The 18,467-nt window shown below is 39.4% G+C and overlaps 1 protein-coding gene and 1 pseudogene across 4 annotated transcripts in view; one reads left to right on the top strand and one right to left on the bottom strand.

The window, feature by feature from the left end:
• MACROD2 (mono-ADP ribosylhydrolase 2) overlaps window positions 1-18,467 on the top strand; it is a 2,105,833-nt gene that overhangs the window by 549,931 nt on the left and 1,537,435 nt on the right. The gene's annotated exons all lie outside the window — the stretch shown is intronic.
• Window positions 4,884-6,210, bottom strand: LOC136308390 (lysine--tRNA ligase pseudogene; annotated as a pseudogene).

The following is an 18,467-nucleotide window of genomic DNA, read 5'->3' as shown; positions in this document are numbered from 1 at the left end:
TGGGCATGTGCCCTGCTAAAGCTCATTGAAGATCAACAAATATCAGTGACTGTTCTAAAACATATTTTATTGGGGCTGCTCTCCAACCAGAACATGCTTGTATGGCCATGCTTGGTATTAATGGTGATGACCACTTTGATTGGCTGGGTGTTATTCTGACTACTCAATGCCTGTGCTGTCCTGGTTAATTATTTTGATTTCATTCCTGCCTATAAAACATTGTCAGCTGACTGCAAATTTTTGAAAGCCTCTTTATATAGTTGGCAACAGAAAAAACAAAGTAAAGATCCAATAAATCACATTTGTATTCAGATTGCACCAGACATTTGGATGGAAAAGGAAGTAATTCAATTGAGATATCATATTCTATTACAAATACAAATAGAGTTATAATTAAAACTCCTAATTGTATCTGGTAAGCTCCCTATAGTAGATACTCCCTCTGCATTATGAATAGCATATAGAAGGAGAGAAAGATCATACATTTTATAACTGGATAGTGACAAAGCATTATTTCTTATTATTCCTACCAAGGGCTTCTGGAGTACTGGAGGATGTATTTAGCCATGCCAACTGTTTTTTAGGGTTTTTTTTATTGATTTTAATTTATTGTGTTTACATAGATTCTAGTGTTGCTCCGAATGCATCCCCCCTCCCCCATATTCCCCTCAACTAGCCATGCCAACTTCTGAAGTTTAGGGAACAGTGTTGTAAAGCATAACATATACATTAGATATGCATTGGGAAGAGAGAGAGAGGTAACATTTTACTAAGGACTTTGAGTTAATTGGTAGGGTAATAGCTTATTTTTGTGTTACCTTGGTATGATTTATGTTACCTTTCTATTGGAGAAAATAGAATAGTAGAATGAAAGAGTATTTTGAATCATTTCACAAATAAATAGATGATTACTTATATACAGGGTGAGGAAAAGTAGATGTACAGTTGTGAGAACAGGGAACACAGAGTTTATTCTTGTATTAGTATTTATTAGTTATTGTATTATTTTCCATACAAACCACTGGAAACCTACTTTTGCCCACCCTGTGTATTGAGGTTGGAGTTTGCTCATTTGTGCTTGATATGATCTGACACTGCAGAGGGCAGAGGATCTCATTATTACCCAGGTCTTTACATGAAAGGGTCCCCAGTGCCTGACATGGCAGTTTGTCACCTTTGTTGCTTTTATCTGGATGGATTTAGACAAAAGTTTGCATCATTTAGTGTTCAGTTCCTTTGACAGTACCTTTTACCATCTTTCTTATTGTTCCATTTGTGGGTCATTGCAAAGCATTCATGAAGACTTTGTGGTTTGGGGAGCAAGTGAGGCTGTTGTCTAATTTGTTGTAATTGCTTAACTTACCCAAATAGTTTAATTTACCTCTGAATATGTTCAGCAGCTTAGAAGAAAAGTGTTTGTTCAAACATGAAATCTTTATAATTAGAAAAAAAATTATATGGGTTTGTGTTATATAAACCATGGTAAACTTTCTCCCTGCCTAATTTAATTAAAGTTTAAATAATAACCTTTTTGTGGGGGGTGGGAAATAGGAGAGGAAAGATTGTGTATGGAAAATGTAGAAGTAACTTTTTTGAGAAGTAACATACATTTTTCTTTGTGAAAGACTTTTCCCCCTTAAATCTCTTTCTAAATACCAGTTCGACTTCTGCCTGAGGGAGTGGATTAGTATCTTCCTTCAGTCTGGAATGAACCCCCTCCCTGCAGACTGCTGAGGCTCCAGTCTGCTTCAGGTTACCGAACCGAACCGTGGGGGAGTGCACAGAATGTTCTCCTCCTTGCAGCCCAATTTATCTCTAACCTGCCAAGCACTGATATTCTGGCAGCATGTTAATCTGAAATTCTGTTTTGTTTTAAAAGAAAGAAAAGAAGAAGGAAGGGAGGGAGGGAGGGAGGGAGGAAGGAAGGAAGGAAGGAAGGAAGGAAGGAAGGAAGGAAGGAAGGAAGGAAAGAAGGAAAAAAAGAAAAAAAAAAGAAAAAAAGAAAAAGAATTCTCAGTTAGGCATGGTTTTCTTCAAACCAGCAATCTTTCTTGTCTTTTCTCTACCTCCGGGTCTGTGAGGTATCTCATTAATGACTGGTATTCCTGACACAATGCTTTTTAAGAGTTAGGTTTCTGGCTAAATCTGCTACATTTTTAGTGACAAAATAGCACGCAGGGGAAATGCAAAATAATGCCAGAATCTTGAATAATGTTGTTAGCTCATCTTCCATTAGTTAATTACATTTCTTCTCTTAAAAAACAAACAAAACTATTAAAACTTCAATTTCACATTATGCTGCTTTCACAAATACATTGGTTAATAGTATAAATATTAAGACATTACCTCCATGACTATATAATATTCTCCCAGCCCAGTTTAATGAAACTTCATACTTTCTTTTGGAATTTATCTACCCAGCTTTGTTAAGCAATCAACCAAGATTTAAGTTCCCCATCTGTTGGGCAGATAAAATATATTATGCTCACTTTGTTAAAGATGGTGCTGCCCACGTAGAGGCCATTGCCCAGGTGATATTCATGTGTGTTGGGGGCTGGCTGTGGGCAGGCAGAATCCTTGTAGCCTGGGGCTTGGTTTTGGGATTAAGCCTTTCCCACCCTTTTTGATGTGGGGTGGTACAATCCCATTATGCCCCAGATAAGTGACTTTGTATTAGAGACTTCCCTATTTTGTATATTGGATTAAAGGTTTGGATTTCTACACTATAAAATAGGGGCAGAACGGGAGCTTGCTCTCTTGGTTCCTGAGATTAGCATTAGAGAGCAGAGAGCAGAGAAAGGCCACGTGGAGGAGGCCAGAAGAAGCAGCCAAGATGGCGGAGTGCTGAGGGAGAAGTCAGTTAGTGCAGAGTTAAGGAAGGAGATGGGGAACAGAGGTGAATAAGTCTGGTGAACTAGAAACCTTTGATTCTAGGAAACTCGGATAAGTCAGTAGCTTTGTGAGCACTGAATGTGAGTGGGTTTTGGAGCCCAGTGTGTGTTTTTACTTGGCCGCTGGATGCAAGCTAGAATGAAATATAATGGCCCATCAGTTATTGGCTCCGTTGTTTCTTTACCAACTGTCCGAATCCAATGCGAACCTGCATGGGCCGGGCAGCCGTGATGGTAGCCCTGCCTACTGGCTTTACACCATCTTTTCTTTTTCTTTTAATATTTAAGGAGTCAGAAATTAACTAAAAATGGTTGTTTCTCTTCTATATAAGGTAAAACTAAAATGGAGTTAGACAAATTTATTTTAGGGTGAGCTTTTTCTCTTTTATTTGGCTAAATCTATTCAGTATCTTAAACCTTAGATGCAAAGTTGAATATTGCAGACTGTGAATGTTACAGACTGCAAAGGGTAAAGCTACAAAGAAATTGGGATCCTAAATACCATTACTAAGGAAAACAATTCAGAAATCACTCATAGCAAATGAAAATAAAAACCACAGTGAATGATCAAAATGGAGAAGATAGGCAACACCAAGCACTAGTACAGTAGAGGATCTTCTCTTCTGTTGGGGGAAGTGCCACCATTTTGGAAAACAGGTAATAAACTGAAGTGAAGTGACACATTCTGATTCAGCTATTTCATTTCTAGCTCTACACCTAAGAGCAGTGAGTCCATATATCCTTCAAAGACATACATAAGAATGTCACAGGAGCACTATCATTATTAGTCCCAAAGTGAAAATAATCAACAGTAGTTAGATGAATGAACTGTGGTACATTTTTTTTAACGTGAGAGGAGGGGAGATAATGTGACAGACTCCCACTTGCTCCCTTGTTAGGATCCACCAGGCAACCCCATCTGTGGCTGATGCTCAGATCAACCAAGCTATCCTAAGAGCCTGGAGCCAACACTCGGACCAATTGAGCCACTGGCTGTGGGAGGGGTAGGAGGAGAAAGGGGGGTGGGAGGGGAGAGAAGCAAATGGTCACTTCTTTTGTGTGCCCTGACCGGGAATTGAACCTGGGACGTCCGTATATTAGGTCAATGCTCTGTCCACTGAGCCAACTGGCCAGGGCCAGCATATTATTACAGAAGAATGATAGTGAAAAAGATGATCCTACCATAAGTACATACAATGATTTGGATAAATTCTATAAACTCGGTGTTGAATGAAAGAAACTAGATATTGATAAGTATATCTTATATAAATATAAACAATTTTCTTCAAGTTGTATTATTCAATAAACTTCAAACAAATAGGTAAAAATAATCTCTAAATTATTACAAATTAGAGTGGTGGGTAGAAATGCAGGGTAGTGACAAGAAAGGGCATAAGGGGCATTGTTGGAATCCTGGTTGTGTTTAGTTTCTTGATCTGGGTGCTGGTTACCAGGGTATGTTCAATTTGTGATTTTTGCCATTCCTGTGTATATATTTACTCCAATTAAAGAAAAGGATTAAAAATAAAAAAAGGAAGAAAATGCCAGTTAAAAAAAATGGAGAGTATTTGACAGCCTAAAAGTGTTTGTGTTTCGTTTTGTGTTTTAACCAGAGAGAGAGTTCAAGAAAGAATATATGGTTAATCTATGAAAATGTGAGAGTCAAAGTTTTCAACACTTTCAGTGACCAAGACTGACTATTTGAACAGAATATAAGAAAGTTCTCACAGTGTTTCAAACTTTCATCTTTAGAATCATGGAAGCTTATCAAAAAATATTGACTCTAGGTCTATTAAGGGATTCTAATTTAGTGTTTGATATGGGACCATGTATCTTTATATTTTTACCTTATTTTATTTTTTAGAGACAGATGGTCTATTGGTGACAAGGAGTACAAAAAGAAATTCTCAATTCATTTTCTCTCTTGTCATAACTGGACTCTGATTCAAATATATAGCAAACTACAAGACTTTCCTTGCAGTCCTTGATCTTTTATAGAAGTGCATAGATGCCTGAGTTATGTGACTTGCAGTTATTATTTTCTAAACAGACATGCCAGCTGTTGCTTTTCAATGTATCTGCAGTTGTTGTATTTTCCTTCTTGTCTTCGGATTTCATGGCATGAAACAGAAGTACTTCCTTGATGTTACTGGAGTCGGTGAGAAACATGGTGACTCGGTCGATGCTCATGTTCCAGCCAGCTGCAGGGGGTAGCCCATAGTCCAGGGCAGTGAGGAAGTTTTCATCTATGAATACATTCTTCAAAAAGCTGCCGCTGCCTCATGGAGTCATTCAGCTCAGTGTAGGCATTGCTTATTTCCTTCTCTGAGACAAAAAAGCTCAGATGCTCAGTCAGTCTGTCTTTGGAGCAGTGCCATTTTGCCAGAGGGTTCATTATCTGCAAGTGATCACAGATGAATGTAAGATGGATGTGTGTTATTTCCAGGAACTCCCCAACAAGCTTACCAAAGAGCCCGGCTGTGGTCCTTGGATGAGGGCATCCAACAGCTTTTGTCACAGATATCAAGAATTTTGCGAGTTTCCTCAGTTTCATGGAGGTTGGTATCTGGAAGCTTCACTTCCAGGGCTTTTTCAAGCTCTTCTACATGCTGATTCTTCAGAAGAGTAGGGTAAAGTCAATCTTGTAGGCTTGGCCTTCTGGCCATCTGGATGGTAGATCACCTTGTAGCCACCTGTAATATGCTCCATGATCTCTGAAATTGTCTTCTCCGTGGTTTCCATGAGATTGTGACAGTCTGCACAGGCCAAGTAGAAATCACAGGGGGTGAATTCAGGATTGGAGTCAAGTCAATTCCTTCACTTCAGAACTGGTGTCCTATTTTATAAACCTGGTCAGTGCCACCAATCACCAGCAACTTACGGTAGAGTTCTGAAGCAATTCTCATAGATAAATTTATGTCCGGCTTATTGCGGTAGGGGATAAAGGACTTGACACAGCTCGCCCTGGGATGGTGTTCATCATGAAAGCTTCATTCTCTAGGAATCCCAGCTCATCCAAGAAACTTCTTATATATGTGATGATCTTAGAGCAGATGATAAATTTCTGCCTCACAAAGGCATACAGGATCAAATCCAGTTATCTCTGATGACATCGTGTTTCCTTGTCTTTGAGGCCAAAGTGAAGATAAGGTAATTTATGTAAGCAAGGGGACAGCAATGTGATCTCATAGGGAATGATGCTCAGCTCACCCTTCTTGGTGTTCTTAAGATTTCCCTGAATTCCAATTATGTCTCCATGATGCAGTTTGTTATTGATATGAATAAATTCTTCTGATTTATGATTCTTGTAATTGACCATGACTTGCAACTTGACTCCATCTCCTCTGAAGTAATAGAAGATGAGCTTCCCTCCAGAAGCTCTTCTGGCTTAGATCCTGTAATCTTTAAGGTGATGGCACTCAGGTGCCCCCAGGCTGCAGGTGACTGTATTCTTGGATGAAGTGAGTGAGTGAGATGTCTGTATGAAACCTGTGTGGTGACAGGTCCTCCCATTGGCCATTAGTTGATGGACTGTTTGGCTGCAGATCTTGTTGTATTGGTTGGGTCCTTGGCACCCACATCATTGTTGGTGGTATGGTTGGTGGCAGCAGCATTGATAGTCTTGTTTCTGACTGAATTTTACTGTTGGGCCTCCTTCTCTGCTACTTTCTTTTATACATTCAAATGGTGTCTCTTTAGCTCATTTTTACTTAGTTTTGGCTTGCCGTCGTCCACGTGCCCCTCATGCCCCCCCTATAGCCAACTCATTGGAGGATTTTTATTTTTAAGGCACAACTTGATTATTCTAATGGTTAGTTAATAAGTAGGAAATGGAATATGTGATTCCCTCTTTTTAACTACAGCGAAAAATTATGTAGCCGGAATTATTTCTGTTTCTCTCGCCCCTCGGCCCCGGTCCTCTCACTTATCTCCAGGTTCAGTTTGAGCAGTGATTCTCAGACTTTGCTTTCTGTGCTTGTTAAAAATGCATATTTCTTGGTATGATGCTGAGGATTTTGAATTAAGTCTGAGGAGAGGTATATGCATTTTTCATAAGCACGATAAGGAGCAGTTCAGTTGAAGAAACATCTGATTTCAGTGTCCTTTGAGAAACTTGAACCTGCCGAAAAAATACACTGGCTAGTCAGGTATATTTGGCTTAGTTTTCCACTCTGTGGCTGGGCTGGTTATCTAACATTGGTTATTATTAAGTCTGATAAATATTAAGGTCATGGGAGGTGGGAGGTGTGTCTCATTTCCTTCTTAGGGGTGATTTCACAGCATGCATCAATGTACTGCTTAGCCAATAAGCATTAGGGAAGTCACAGTATCCAGATGATTGAAGTTATTTTTAGCACTGTTTTATTATAATCACTGATAGAAATTGGCCTGTAAAAACTGACTTTTCTTTTATATTTACATCACTTTTAATAAAACAATGATCTATTTTTCCGTCTCCACGATTATTGAGTATCTAGTCTGTACTTCCTTTCTGAAATATCATTTGGTCCCTGTCATTCCATGGGCTCTAATTGGAGACTTAGGAGCAAAAAATGATTCATGTTACAAATGGTGCAGGGCCTCTCGCGTTTTGATGTTTCACTCATCAGCATTAGAATATAGATAAATGTGTGCCTGCTTACAGCTCTTTGATGAGCTTTCCATTAAAATTAAAATGCAGAGAAATTTTCAGAACTGGTTTTACTTTATTATAATGCAGATTCAACCAATCCTTGCAAATTGTAATCATGGGCTTTCTCCAATTAAGAAGGACCAAATTATTCAATCTCCTAGAAACTTTGCTTGCCTAACATCTTGTCTTTATGCATTAAGCAATTGCTGTTATTCTAGGACAAGGCACTTTATTATCTCAAAAATGCACAAATATAGGGAATGAAAAAGAAGAAAAAGATTATTACTGTTCCAGTCAAATGATCAGTTACATTCAGTTATGAAGTGTTTGCTTAATATGTTTTGTCATTGATAGTATGGGATCCCAGACTACCTGAAATTTCTTTGCCACTTATCTGTAGTTCCTGATAGTAAATGGAAGTGCTTTATAGAAGAATCTAGTAATGGGGAAAACTAAATATGTTTATTTACTATATTATTTCCATTTTTTAAAATATAGGCCAGTCATATTTGAATTTCTCTGAAAACAAGTAAAAATAATGTGAGGTTATCTTAGAGATGAATTGGTATTTATTTTAGAAGGCATTTTGGCATCTAATGTAAATATTTACAACTTGGAGTAGTTGGGATTCTAAATTACTACTTGGAAGAGAGTAAATTATTAAACCACTTTGGAAAATTGTTTGACTGTATCTACTAAAGCTAAACATATATCTACCCTATGACTCATAAATGCCACTTTTAGGTGTATTCTCAAGGAAAATGTGTAAAATATTCACCAATAGAATTCGCAAGAATCTTTTTAGCAGCACTATCCATATTTGTCTGCAAAAGGAAACTACTCTAATACCAATCAACAATAGAAAAGAGCCTGACCAGGCGGTGGCGCAGTGAATAGAGCATCAGACTGGGATGCCGAGGACCCAGGTTCAAGACCCCAAGGTCACCAGCTTGAGCGCGGGCTCATCTGGTTTGAGCAAAAGCTCACCAGCTTGGACCCAAGGTCACTGGCTCGAGCAAGGGGTTACTTGGTCTGCTGAAGGCCCATGGTCAAGGCACATATGAGAAAGCAATCAATGAACAACTAAGGTGTCGCAACACGCAACGAAAAACGAATGATTGATGTTTCTCATCTCTCTGTTCCTGTCTGTCTGTCCCTGTATATCCCTCTCTCTGACTCTCTCTCTGTCTCTGTAAAACAAAACAAAACAATAGAGAAGATAAATAATGAAGATGAATAATCTTGAACCATACACAATCATATAGAAGAATCTCACAGACAATATTAAAAAATATGAAAAGAAAGAAGTCAGATACCAAAGTGTTTATTCCTTTTATTCATAGAACAAAATAGGCAAAACTAATTTCTGCTTAGTACTCAGGATAGTGGTTATCCATGGAAGTTGTATAGTAACTGAAGGGGGCATGAGAAGGTTTTTAGGGAAGAAGTAATGGTTTGTGATGCTGCTTAGAAAGGTATGTTTAGTTTATAAAAATTCATTGAGCTGTATATTTATTTATTATTTTTTAAAGTTTTTATTTATTTTTAATTTATTGTGTTTACATGGATTCAAGTGTCCCACTGAATATAACTCCCTCACCCCGCCCCTATGTCCCTTTTTATACCCCCTTTGCCCCACTCCCCCTAACTCCCTCCCCTCTTTCCTCTGGTATTTACTGTCCTGTTATCTATGTCTCTGTATATATATATAGTTTCACTAATCCCTTTACTTTATCTGATTCCATTCCTTCATCCCCCTTCCCTCTGACTGCTGTCCCTCTGGTCCTGTAACTTTGCCTCTGCCTCCACATATATGTGAGATTTGATTCCACGTATATGTGAGATCATATGCTATTTGTCTTTTGCACAGCTAAAGACATTGTCCATTAGATTCCACATATATGTGAGATCATATGCTATTTGTCTTTCTCTGCTTGGCTTATTTCACTTAGCATAATGATGTCCAGGTCCATCCATGCTATCACAAAAGGTAAGATTTTCTTCTTTTTCACCACTGTGTAGTATTCCATTGTGTATATGTACCACAGCTTTTATTGTAAATACACTCATCCACTGATGGACACTTGGGCTGTTTCCAGATCTTGGCTATTGTAAACAATGGTGCAATAAACATGGGGGTACATACCTTCTTTTGAATCAGTGACTTGGTATTCTTAGGCTATATTCCTAAAAGTGGGATGGCTGGGTCAAAGGGCAGTTCCATTTTTAATTTTTTGAGAAAACCCCATACAGTTCTCCACAGTGGCTACACCAGTCTGCATTCCCAAAAGCAGTGCAGGAGGGTTCCCTTTTCTCCACACCCTCACCAGCCAGCACTTATTGTGTCTTGTTTTGTTTATGAGCACCATTCTGACTGGTGTGAGGTGGTATCTCATTGTTTTAATTTGCATTACTCTGATGATTAGTGATGTTGAACATTTTTTCATATGCCTATTGGCCATTTGTATGTTCTTTTTGGAAAAGTGTCTATAAAGTTCTTTTGCCCATTTTTTAATTGGATGGTTTACCTTCCTGGTGTTGAATTTTAGAAGTTATTTTTAAATTTTGGTTATTAACCCCTTATCAGATGTATTGATGAATATATTCTCCCATTGTGTGGGTTGTCTTTTTATTTTGTTCATGATGTCTTTAGCTGTGCAAAAGCTTTTTAGTTTAATATAGTCCTATTTGTTCATCCTGTCCTTTATTTCACCTGCCCATGGAGATAAATCAGCCAAAATATTGCTACGAGACATATCGGAGAATTTACTGCCTATGTTTTCTTCTAAGATGCTTACGGTTTCATGACTTACATTTAAGTCTTTTATCCATTTTGAGTTTTTTGTGGGTTTTTTTTTTTGTGAATGGAGTATGTTGGTGGTCTAGTTTCATTTTTTTGCATGTACCTGTCCAATTTTCCCAGCACCATTTATTAGAGAGGCTGTCTTTACTCCATTGTATGCTCTTACCTACTTTGTCAAATATCAATTGATCATAAAGGGGTGGGTTTATTTCTGGATGCTCTGTTCTGTTCCATTGATCTATATGCCAGTTCTTAAGCCCGTACCAAGCTGTTTTGAGTACAATGGCACTGTAGTATAACTTGATAACAGGAAGTGTGATACTTACCACTTTATTCTTTTTCAAGATTGCTGAGGCTATTCATGTTCTTTTTTTGTTCCATATAAATGTTTAGAATATTTTGTTCTATATCTTTGAAATATGTCATTGATATTTTAACAGGAGTTGCATTGAATTTATACATTGCTTTGGGTGATATAGACATTTTAATGATGTTTATTCTTCCTATCCATGAACACAGTATATGCTTCCACTTGTTTGTATCTTCCTTGATTTCTTTTATTAATGTTTTATAATTTCCTGAGTACAAGTTCTTTACCTCCTTGGTTAAATTTACTCCTATGTACTTTATTTTTTTTTGTTGTTGCAATAGTGAAGGGGATTGTTTCCTCAATTTCTCTTTCAGACTGTTTATTATTGGTATATAAAAATGTCACTGATTTCTGAAGATTAATTTTATATCCTGCCACCTTGCCAAATTCATTTATCAAGTCTAGTAGTTTTTTGACTGAGACTTTAGGGTTTTCTATGTAAAGTATCATGTCATCAGCAAATAATGATGGTTTTACTTCTTTTTTCCAATTTGAATGTCTTTTATTTCTTCTTCTTGTCTGATTGCTGTGGCTAGAACTTCCAAAGCTATGTTGAATAAGAGTGGTGAAAGGAGGTACCCCTGCCTTGTTTCTTATGTCAAGGGGATTGCTTTTAATTTTTGCCCTTTGAGTATGATGTTGGCCATGGGATTGTCATAGATGGCCTTTATTATGTTGAGGTATGTTCCCTGTATTCCCATTTTGCTGAGAGTTTTGATCATGAATGGGTGCTGGATTTTATCCAATGCTCCTTCTGCATCTATTGATACTGTCATCTGATTTTTATCCTTCCTTTTGTTTATGTGATGAATCACACTGATTGATTTGCAAATATTGTACCAGGCTTTCCTCCCCAGAATAAATCACACTTGATTATCATGTGTGATTTTTTTCATGTATTGCTAGATTCGATTTGCTAATATTTGTTTAAAATTTTAGCATCTAAGTTCATCAGGAATATTGGCCTATAGTTTTCTTTTTTTGTAGTGTCTTTACCTGGTTTTGGAATGAGGCTTATGCTTGCCTTATAAAGGGAGCTTGGAAGTCTTCCTTCCTCTTGAATTTTTTGGGATAGCTTGAAAAGGATAGGAGTTGGTTCTTCTTTGATGATTTGGTAAATTCACCTCTGTTGCCAAATTCCTTCACAAGGAATTTGTCCATTTCACCTTCATTGTCTAATTTTTGGCCGTACAGCTCTGCATAGTACTTTCTTACAATTGTTTGTATTTCTGTTGTGTCAGTTGTTACTTCTCCACTTTCATTTTGAATTTTATTTATTTGAGTCCTCTCTCTTTTTTTTCTTGGTGAGTCTGGTTAAAGGTTCATTGATCTTGTTTACCTTTTCAAAGAACCAGCTCTTAGTTTCATTGATCTTCTGTATTGTTTTTTAGCCTCTATATCATTTTTTTTTGCTCTGATATGTATTATTTTTTTCCTTCTACTTCCTCTGGGCTTTATTTGTTGTTCTTTTTCTAATTCTCTTAGATACAGGGTTAAGTTGTTTATTTGAGCTTTTTCTAGCCTTTTATGGTATGCCTATAGTGCTATGAACTTCCCTCTCAGAACTTCTTTTGCAGTGTCCCATAAATTGTGAGTTGTTGTATGTTCATTTTCATTTGTTTCAAGGAAATTTTTAATTTTTTCCTTGATCTCCTTGTTAACCCATTCATTGTTTAATATCATGCTATTTAGACTCCAAGTGTTTGAATGTGTTTTAGTTTTTCTATTGTAGTTGATTTCTAGTTTAATGTCATTGTGATCAGTGAAGATGCTTGATATGATTTCAATGATCTTAAATTTACTGAACTGGTTTTGTGTCCTTACATGTGGTCTATCCTAGAGAATGTACCATGAGCACTTGAAAAGAATGTATATTCTGCTGCTTTAGGGTGACAGGTTCTGAAGATATCTATTAAATCCAGTTGACCTAGCATATCTTTTAAGGCTGCTGTTTCTTTGTTAATTTTTTATCTGGAGGATCTATTCATTGATATTAGTAGGGTATTAAAATCCCCTACTATTATAATATTGCTGTTGATCTCCTTTATTTCCATAAAAATCTGCTTTATAAATTTAAGTGCTCCTATATTAGGAGCATAGATATTTACAATGGTTATATCCTCCTGTTGAATTGCTCCCTTAATCATTATGTAGTGACCTTTTTTATCCCATACTGTAGCCTTTGTTTTAAAGTCGATATTGTCAGATTGCTGCCCCAGTTGTTTTTCATTGCCATTTGCATGAAATACAGTGTGTCCGTAAAGTCATGGTGCACTTTTGACCAGTCACAGGAAAGCAACAAAAGATGATAGAAATGTAAAATCTGCACCAAATAAAAGGAAAACCCTCCCAGTTTCTGTAGGATGATATGGCAGCATGTGCGCATGCGCAAATGATGATGTAACACCATGTATACAGCGGAGCATCCCATGGCCATGCCAGTTGAAATGTGGATGGTACAGAGGAAAGTTCAGTGTGTTCTGTGGCTCACTAAATTCGAATCTGTGACCAAAGCACAACATGAATATCGGCGCTTTTATAACGAAGCGCCACCACATAGGAATAACATTACTCGGTGGGATAAGCAGTTGAAGGAAACCGCCAGTTTGGTGGAGAAACCCCCTTCTGGTAGGCCATCAGTCAGTGATGAGTCTGTAGAGGCTATACGGGATAGCTACCTAAGGAGCCCTAAAAAAATCTGTATGTGAGCCCACACTGAACTGCACTGAATAGGTATGAAACTGGGAGAGTTTTCCTTTTATTTGGTGCAGATTTCACATTTCTATCATCTTTTGTTGCTTTCCTGTGATAGGTCAAAAGTGCACCATGACTTTACAAACACACTGTATAATGCCTTTTATTTACATGCTCACTGAGTATTAGATGCAGTTGATCATTTCATGGGTACATTTATCCCTTTAAGCTGGTTGGCTGTAAGGGTCAACCTTAATTATGTGTATTCCATACTTTGCAATGCCCTATTGGTCATATTTATTCTCAACAGTGTCTGGTGCCTGGTAGATTCCAGCTTTGGGTGTAGGTGGTTGAATCTGGGGTTGGTGCTGTCAGCCACCCACTACCACTAGTGTTGGCTCTAGGTCTTCTTGGGTTGGCGTCAGCTGTTGTTTGTAACCACTGTGGGCTACCTGTCTGCAGCTACTTCACTTTTCACTGTTTGTATCTGCCTTTTCTGTGTCTGGGTACGGTAGGAGGGGCCAACTTTTGTATAAGGATCAGCTTCCTCCTGCTTAGAGATGACAACAGCTCCATAAAACCTCAAGCTCTGTAAGATTTGTTTCCACTTTTCAGCTGCTCCTCCTCCTCTTGCAGCTGCCTGGTCTTCCCACAGGGTCTTCTGTAGTAAGATATAGTGTGGGCCCAGACCGGCCTTACCCAACCAACCCCTGTACAGGTTGCACACTTGGTGGGTTAGGGCAGCTGAGATTGTGAATGAAAAGTTTGTGGGACCCCCTATTTTAGGAGTCTCTTGGTCAGGAGCTCAGTACAAAGAATGTTGCTCCTACTCCAGAGCTTAATCCCTCAGCCACTGCTGGATACACAAATTTTATTTCTCCCTAACAAGGTGAGTAGCAGATTCACATTAAGTGTGGCTGACAGTCCCCTCTATAGAAGTTCTCTCAGCTGTTGAGACCCCAGTCTCCGGGAGGAAGACTGAGAGAGTCCTCTCCTGGGGCTGACTGTGCCCATCCCAAAGGTGGCTAAGCCCCTCAACCAGATCCAACAATAGACTCACAGGGACCCACACTTTAAATGTCCATGCTCCAAGCCTCTCTCCCTTCCCCCTGTGGAATCCAGCCTAGCAGGACAGAATATCCAGTGCCTAGGCCATCTGACTGTGAAGCTCCACCTTATCTAATGCATATGAGCCGCTGCACCAGTACTGATCACAGAGAGTGGAACTCACTTCAGCTGGGCCCAGTGTGAGGAGCTTTTCCTTAGGATACCACTCTGGCAGGGGTTGTTAGGTTCTAAACCAATGCTTTCCACAGCTAGCCCCTGGATGTGCCAGCCCTTGGGCCTCCAAAACAGGAACCCAGTACAGACCAGTGGAAGACACTGCCCGTGACTGGCCCTCAGCAACCGTCTTGGAGCTACAAGCAATTCAGTGTTTGTGGCTGCCTTTGCTGGGCCCAAGTGTACATGGAAATGCCAGCGGCATAACTAAGGCTGCCTTATACCCATTTGGCCTGAGGGAAAGTCCACTCAAAAGGCCAAAGTTTCTGTGAATCTCACCTCCTGCAGCCTATCTGCTGGCTGCTTGTTGGGCTCAGCCACTGAAAAAACCTCTGCTAGAGTCTAGGCAGGCATCCCCAAACTACGGCCCGTGGGTTGCATGCAGCTCCCTGAGACCATTTATCCGGCCCCCTGCCGCACTTCCGGAAGGGGCATCTCTTTCATTGGTGGTCAGTTAGAAGAGCACTGGATGTGGCAGCCCTCCAATGGTCTGAGGGACAGTGAACTGGCCCCCTGTGTAAAAAGTTTGGGGACCCCTGGTAGAGCCTGTGGCAATTCAGCAATTAGGAAGGGTGGTGGGTGTGGCTCTGCCCCTTGGCCCCAGGTGTATGTACAGATTCTTTTTATAGATCTGGGGTGTGACCCCAGGAGTCTGATGGGTGTGGTCTCTGAGACCCAGAGATGTGGGTCTCTCCCTCTCAGGAAGGTTTCAGTTGAGTCTCTTGTGAGGTGGAAGCACCAGTCATAGACTCAGGAGAATGTGGGGGTGAGCTCCAGTCTCAACATCAGAAAACTGAGTCACTGACATGTCCCCTGATTCCTGGCATCTTAGAACGACCTGTGGCCATCCCTGGGGTAGGAGATACCCTGAGGGTGGAGCAGCTGCTTTTCACCAGGCTGATGCCACACAAAGGGGATGCTCTGTCCAAGAAAGATGGCGACTGCAGTACTGGAGAATGATTCCGCACAGGGGTTCTGTGACCATCCCCCACAGTGTCTCTCCATGGGACTCCAATTTTACACTCTCCTCCTGCAACTCCAGTCCTCTCAGCTCTCCCTAGCCAGAGCCTTGGGTAAGTGGCTGTGAACAGGGTTTTCTGTGCAGGCTCTTTAAAACAGAATCTGCATCTCTGAGGTGTGTCTCTTTCTTGCGGACAGAAACCCAGATCTTTTCACAGCTAAATACTGTCTGGGTGCCTCTTCTAGGCTCTGGGGCTCTAGCTGGGGCTCCGGACCTGAGGCTGAGGACCCACACTTCTCAGGGCAACCCACCCCACCGTGAGAGTCACTCCGGGCCGCCGCTCGCTCCTGGGAGCAGGGCAGCCCATTCTGCTTCTCCACCCTTCCTGCCAGTCTCAGTGTGGCTTCTTCGGTGATCCTTGGTCCAAAGTTGGTTTTTCAAGATGATTGTTCTTAAATTAAGTTGTAATCCAATTTGGTCCTGGGAGGTGGTAGTTGGAACGTCTGCCTACTCCATTGCCATCTTTCTTCCCCGAGCTGTATATTTATGATAAGTGCCCTTTTATATATTTATTATTCTCCAATAAAAAATTCAAAGATATTTGTAAGCCTGAGTTTGAAGTGAATTGAAATCAGTTTTCAGTTTTTATCAGGTATATTTACACACAGCTATTTTAGAACATTTTGGTCTTAGATAGAAGGTGAGATTAATATAATTATAAAAAGTATTCTTTGGCATCGTGAAATAGCCTTTTTTTTTTTTTTTTGCATAGTGTTTAGTATATGAAAAGAAGGTGTATAGCCAGGAGGAATAACACCAGGCTTTGATATAATAAAACCAGATTTCCATTCTGGCTCTGTCTTTGATAAAGTGAGTTTTGGGCCCATATTATATAACCCCTCTAGGCCTCACTTTTCTTGTATGAAAATGGGTTATAATAACATCTAAGGCTAGATGGGTCTATTGTGAGTCCTAGAATTATATATATTTTTTATGTTGTTTGTTTATCAGAATGTGAATCTCATGGGGGAAGATATTTTTGTCTGTCTTATTCATTATAGTATGCCAAGTTCCTCAAAGTATGTCTTCTAACTAATCAGTACTTATTAAATATTTCTTAAGTGAACAAATTACTAAAATGGATACTAAATAAATAGAATACTAAAGGACGATGAAAACAGAAAATCTGTGCACATTCTAGCTGCTACTCTTACTACTGTCACAATATTATTAGAAGTCATGAGACCACCAGAGGATAGCAACATGAAAAAAAAAGAAAAAAAAGAGATAAGAAAAATAGGAAGACTCTGAACCACTATCTAATACCATACACAAACATTAATTCAAAATGGATTAAAGACTTGGAAATAATACCTGAAACTGTAAAACTCAAGAAAACATAGGAGGTAAGTTCCTTAACATTGGTCTTGAGATTGATTTTTTTAAAGTTGACACCAAAAACAAAGGCAAAAGCATGCTAAAATAAACAAGTGGAACTACCTCAGACTAAATTGCTTTTGTCCAACAAAGGGAACCATCAAAATGAAAAGCGAACCTACAGAATGGGAGAAAAACTTTGTAAACTACGTATCCAATAAAGGGCTAATATCCAAAATATATAAGGAACTCATACACCTCACTAGCAAACAAACAAACACACAAAACTCCAAACAGCCCAGTAAAAAGTGGGAAAAGCAAATCAACAGATGTTTCTCTAAAGAAGACATAAAAATAGCCAACAGGTACATGAAAAAGTGCTCAACAATCACTAATCATCCAGGGAATGACAATCAAAATCAAATTGTGATATCACCTTACACCTATAAGAGGGACAAATATATATCCCCCATAGGTAGAATATAAAATTGAGACTTGTGGACACAGATAAAAGTGAGATGGTTATCAGGGGGAGGGGAGAGGAAGAGAAGGGGAGTGAAGTGGGACAAATATACGGTGATAGAAAATGATTTGACTTTGGATGACGGGCACACAACTCAATCAACAGTTCAAAAGCTATAGAGATGTTCACCTGAAACCTATGTACTCTTACTGATCAATGTCACTCCATTAAATTTAATTAAAAAAAAGACAAGTGATAAAAAATACTGGCAAGGATGTGGTGAAAAGGGAACCATCCTTTGTGGACTGTTGATGGGAATGCAAGCTGGCACAGCAACTATGGAAACAGTATGGGGAATCCTCAATGAATTAAAAATACCTGACCCAGCCATCCCATTTCTGCATATAGATATATCCAAGGGAAACAAAGTCACTATCTTGAAGAGATATCTATACTCCCATGTTATATAGTAGCTTTATTCACAATGGTCAAGGTATAGAAAGAACCACAATGTCTATCAACGAATGAATAGAGAGCTTCCAGTGAAGGTGGTGGAATAGGTACATGCAGTACTTGCATCTTTCCACAACCACCTCAGAATTACAACTGAACTATAGAGTAAGCACTATGCAGAACCACCTGAAATTTAGCTGAACAGAAGTCCTATAACTTAGGATATAAGGAAGCCACGTGAAACTGGTAGGAGGGGTAGAGTCGTGGAATGGGCTGGTCCCACACCTATGTGTTACTGTTGAAAACTGAGGACATCTTAACTGTGAAGGTCCACCCTGAGGAGCAAGGGGTTCCAGCCCTACACTGGGGGCCCAGCCTAAGAATTCAGTGCCAAGAAGAGAAGTCCCCATAACTATGGCTGTAAACAGCAGCAGAGGTTGTGGCTGATTGAGACAGAGGTCTGCTGGAGTCCCAGACATTTTAAAGGGCCTGTGCACAGACTCACTCAGACTCATTTGCTCTAAACTCTAACACTGGGAAA

Source organism: Saccopteryx bilineata, chromosome 6 (genome assembly GCF_036850765.1).
Source record: "Saccopteryx bilineata isolate mSacBil1 chromosome 6, mSacBil1_pri_phased_curated, whole genome shotgun sequence".
Classification (NCBI taxonomy): Eukaryota; Metazoa; Chordata; class Mammalia; order Chiroptera; family Emballonuridae; genus Saccopteryx; species Saccopteryx bilineata.
Note: the sequence above shows the minus strand (reverse complement) of the source record. Positions and strands in the feature narration are given on the sequence as shown.